The 5155-nt window shown below is 44.3% G+C and overlaps 1 non-coding gene across 1 annotated transcript; it reads left to right on the top strand.

The window, feature by feature from the left end:
• The first annotated feature begins 4402 nt into the window (after nt 1–4402).
• Nucleotides 4403–4474, top strand: TRNAD-GUC. Its single transcript has one exon. It is a non-coding gene; the product is annotated as a tRNA-Asp (tRNA).
• Nucleotides 4475–5155: the final 681 nt, after the last annotated feature.

The raw sequence follows: 5155 nt of genomic DNA, 5'->3' as shown, positions 1-5155 counted from the left end.
ATAATAATAATAATGTTGGTATTTGTTAAGCACTTACTATGTGCAGAGCACTGTTCTAAGCGCTCGGGTAGATACAGGGTAATCAGGTTGTCCCACGTGAGGCTCACAGTTAATCCCCATTTTACAGATGAGGTAACTGAGGCACAGGGAAGTTAAGTGACTTGCCCACAGTCACACAGCTGACAAATGGCAGAGCTGGGAGTCGAACCCATGACGCCTGACTCCGAAGCCCAGGCTCTTTCCACTAAGCCACGCTGCTTCCCTAAAATTAAAGATTAAAACCCATGACTATCTGACTCCCAGGCCCGTGCTCTATCCGCTTTGCCATGCTGTTTCCTATCGGGCCATGCAGGTTAAGTGCTCAATAAACACGATTGAATAAATGAATCCCTCACTCTTGCCCTAGCCTACCAACGCCTGGAGGGACAGCAAATAGAAACAGATAAGAAGAAGAGGGCCCAAAAGATGGATGTCTGATATATTTAGGAGTCTATGTTTTGAGAAGGGGGCTTTGTCCTTATCAGTGTAGATGTTGAGGGAGCAATATGTATAGTCCAGGAAAACCACCAAATGGCAATGAGAATGATACAACACCAACAGAAAACCAATTACAAAAACACCCCAAAAGACATAAATATGACAACTTTAACTGTAACCCGCATAATTAGTGCATAACTTTAGTAATATAATAAAACATAAGACAAATTCCACATTAATAAAATAAACATATCTTATGAAAATATCTTATGTTATCCCACCATCCCTAATAACAACTATATACTCATTTGACATTTTAATGAAATGTGCTTAATAAAAGCGCCTTAGATTTTCCCATTTTTACGGCGTGTTCAATCTTTTCACATTGGAACCCTTTCACATCATTTTATGCGATTATCACATATTTTCCCCATTGCTACCATATCATTGCCTGTTTATAGCACTAAATTCTTCCATCTATAAGACTTTCCTCCTCATTTTTCTCTTTCTCCTTTTTATTCATTTCGAAATGTGTTTTGAAAGAGAACGTGTGTGCATAATGCTTTCCTCCTTTCATATTTATCTGAACATTTGAAAGGGATAAAAATGTTTTTCAGTGATCCTTTACCAGAAAGTCTCGATAAATAATTACCTAGGTAATAAAGATGAACGGCCCTGGCTATTTTTCTGGGGGTTAAGCCTTTCAGTGATTCAATTAAGGATAATATTCTGCCATTATTTCTCCTCCAGTTCACCGCCTCAGTGGCGGAGATCCTAGGCCTGTAGCTCGAGGAGTTTACTGTGGGGGGAAAAGTGTGCCCACAGGGATGAATGGGGCTTTCTGTTCTGCCCTAGTACATATGCCGGCAGGCCATTGTTTGGGTATGAGTCTGCTTTTCCCCAACCAGGGATTTTCAAGCGGAAGGTGACTGTTTCCCTGCACTGTGGAGAGAAGCAGCGTGGCTTAGTGGCAAGAGCATGGGCTTGGGAGTCAGAAGATGTGGGTTCTGTTCCCGCCTCTGCCACTTTTCTGCTGTGTGACCTTGGGCAAGCCACTTAACTTCTCTGGGCCTCACTTTCCTCATCTGTAAAATGGGGATTAAGACTGTGAGCTTCACGTGGAACAACCCAATTAGCTTGTATCCACCCCAGCGCTTAGAACAGTGTTTGGCACATAGTAAGCGCTTAACAAATTCCATAATGATTTATTATTTTTATTTTATTTACAAAGACTCTGACTGGACTACTGGTACAAAGACTTGAAACCAAAATTGACCTGGGCTTCTGGGCATGCTCTGTTTTTGGTACTCAATTCAGTCCTCTGGAGGAAGAAAGAGATGAAGAGCCACAATCATTCAGTCAGCCCACTGTTCATTCACTCAATCATATTTAATAATAATAATAATAATGTTGGTATTTGTTAAGCACTTACTATGTGCCGAGCACTGTTCTAAGCGCTGGGGGTAGACACAGGGGAATCAGGTTGTCCCACGTGGGGCTCACAGTCTTAATCCCCATTTTACAGATGAGGTAACTGAGGCACAGAGAAGTTAAGTGACTTGCCCAAAGTCACACAGCTGACAAGTGGCCGAGCCGGGATTCGAACCCATGAACTCTGACTCCAAAGCCCGTGCTCTTTCCACTGAGCCATGCTGCTTCTCTGAACCACGCTGCTTCTTATTTATTAAGCGCTTACTGTGTGCAGAGTGCTCTGCTAAGCACTTGGGAAAGTACAGTATGACAATAAACAGTGACAATCCCTGCCCACTATTCTCCTGGTTGGCCCATGTACGGTGCTCAGTGGTCCCCGGTGGGTGGAGGGGATGAATATCAGTCGATCAATCGATTGTGTGATGTGAACTTTTTCTGAGCACCTAGAAAAGCCCAAATAGGATGGGTAGATTTTGTCTCTGCCCATGCAGTTTGCTGCCAGAGAAGTGGCTGCCACAGTGAAAGCTCTGAAAAATGGAAAAGTGTCCAGTGCCATAGAAATCTATGAGTGAGGAGAGAACATACTCCTCACACAAGATGGCCCTTGGTTCTAATCCCAGCTCTGCCACTTGTCTGCTGCTTGACCTTGGTTAATTCACTTCACTTCTCCGGGCCTCAGTTATCTCATCTGTAAAATGGGGATTAAGACTGTGAGCCCCGTTCTGGAAAGGGACTCTGTCCAACCTGATTAGCTTGTATCTACCCCAGGGCTTAGAATAGTGTTTGACACATATTAAGTGCTTAACAAATACCATCATCATCATCATCATCATCATTCCTCAGCCTGTGGAACAATGAGGAAATGCCATCCAACTTGAGTTTGCCACCTTGCTCGCCATCTTCAAGAAGAACGATAACGGATCTTCTGTTTTATCATCCAATCCTCTAGGCCGTAAGTTCACTGTGGGCAGGGAACATGTCTATCAACTCTGTTGTATGTACTCTCTCCCAAGCACTTAGTACAGTGCTTTGCACCTAGTAAGCATTCAATAAATACCATTAATGGATTGATTGAATGTACTCTGTCAAGTGCTTAGTACAGTGCTCTGCTCACAGTAAGCACTCAGTCACTAGTATCAATAATTGTGGAATTTGTCATGGGGACTTACTCTGTGCCAAGCACCTTTCTAAGCATTGGGGTTGACACGAGATAATCAGGGCAGAAGCAATCTCTTTCCCATGGGGGCTCATGGTTTAAGGGGGAAGGAGAACAGGTATTGAATCCCTGTTTTATAGAGGAGGATAAAGAGAAGTGACTTGTCCATTTTCACATAGCAGGCAAGCGGCAGAGCCGGGATGAGAATGCACGCCCGTGCTCTTTCCACTAGACCACGTTGCTTCTCTAGATACCATAGGGTTAACTAGACTGTAAGCTCATTGAGAACAGGGAACATGTCTACCAGCTCCGTTATATTGTACTCTCCCAAGAGCTTTATACAGTGCTCAGCACGCAGGAAGCCCTCAATAAATACGACCAATTGATTAACTATGAGGCAAGCTTCCCGCTTTCGACTGCCAGAAAGATTCTAGCTGAAACTCTTGAGATCCGAGAGTTTTTCCATTAACTATTTTGTGCTCCCCCAATAACTGGTACAGTGTTCTGCACACAGTTGGTGCTCAATAGATGCTATTGATGGTGATGCTGACTCCTTCTGAATGGGCTCTTGAAGGATATTGTCAACCATGCCCTTTGTGAATCAGTGTGACTTCAGACCAAATCGCAGACCAGCAGATAGACTTTTTTCAGCACGACACACACAGGTAAAATGCAGAGAACAGCATCAACAAGATCTCAATTCTGTGTCTATTGATCTTACAAAAAACATTTGACATCATCAACAGATTAAGATGCTGGAAATTGCAAAGCAAATTTGGCTGTCCTGAGAAATTCACCAAGACCCCTCAACAGAATACTTGCTTGAGTCAGAGTTGAACCCACCCTGTCTGACCCTTTCCCCATCATTGTCCATGTGAAGCAGGGCTGTGAGGTAGCCCTGGTTCTGTTCACCCTATTCTATGCTGCCTTGCTTGAGGATGTAATGCTAGAAGTGCACACTGGCACCAGAGCATACTTTCAATCCATTGGGTAACTCTCCCAGCTCAACATATTAACAATAATAATAGTAATTATAATTGTGGTATCTGATAAGTGCTATGTGCCAGGCACTGTACTAAGCACTATGATAGATGCAAAGTAATCGGTCTGGGCACAGCCCCTGTCCCACATAGGGTTCGTAGTCTTCATCCCCATTTTCCAGATGCGTTAACTGGGGCTCAGAGAAGTGAAGCAACTTGCCCAAGGTCACACAGCAGACATGTGGCAGATCTGGCAATAGAATCTAGGTCCTTCTGACTCCTAGGCCCGTGATCTTTGAGAGCATTATCGCAAGACTTTGAGTCAGCCATTCAGGAACTGCTCTGTTAATTATCGCTTTCCTCGTTAGTATAGTGGTAAGTATCCCCGCCTGTCGCGCGGGAGACCGGGGTTCAATTCCCCGACGGGGAGACGTCTTTACTTTGGAGAAGCAGTGTGGCTCAGTGGAAAGAGCCCGGGCTTTGGAGTCAGAGGTCATGGGTTCGAATCCCAGCTCTGTCACTTGTCAGCTGTGTGACTGTGGGCAAGTCACTTCACTTCTCTGGGCCTCAGTTACCTCATCTGTAAAACGGGGATTAAGGCTGTGAGCCCCACGTGGGACAACCTGATTCCCCTGTGTCTACCCCAGCGCTTAGAACAGTGCTCTGCACATAATAAGCGCTTAACAAATACCAACATTATTATTGTTTTCTACCTCTTTATCCATGCATCATCAGATGATGATCTGCCTGGGTGGCAGAATTTGCTTTGCATTCTGGGTTAACAAATACCAACATTATTATTAATAATGATAATGATAATTGTGGTATTTGTTAAGCGCTTACCATGCTCCAGGCAATATACTAAATTCTGTGGTAGGTACAAAGTGATTAAGTTGGACACAGTCCGTGTCCCACATGGGGCTCCCAGTCTTAATCTCCATTTTACAGATGAGGTAACTGAGGCCTGGAGAAGTGAAAATTCTTGCCCAAGCTCACACAGCAGTCAAGCGGTGGAGCTGGGATTAGAACCCAGGACCTTCTGACTCCCAGGCCTCTGCTCTATTCACTAGGCCATGGACTGACTCAAGGACCACCCACACAAAAAGATGCA

This window comes from Ornithorhynchus anatinus, chromosome X1, assembly GCF_004115215.2.
Source record: "Ornithorhynchus anatinus isolate Pmale09 chromosome X1, mOrnAna1.pri.v4, whole genome shotgun sequence".
NCBI classification, from domain to species: Eukaryota; Metazoa; Chordata; class Mammalia; order Monotremata; family Ornithorhynchidae; genus Ornithorhynchus; species Ornithorhynchus anatinus.
The sequence above is the reverse complement of the archived record's forward strand: the minus strand, read 5'-3'. Positions and strand labels throughout refer to the sequence as shown.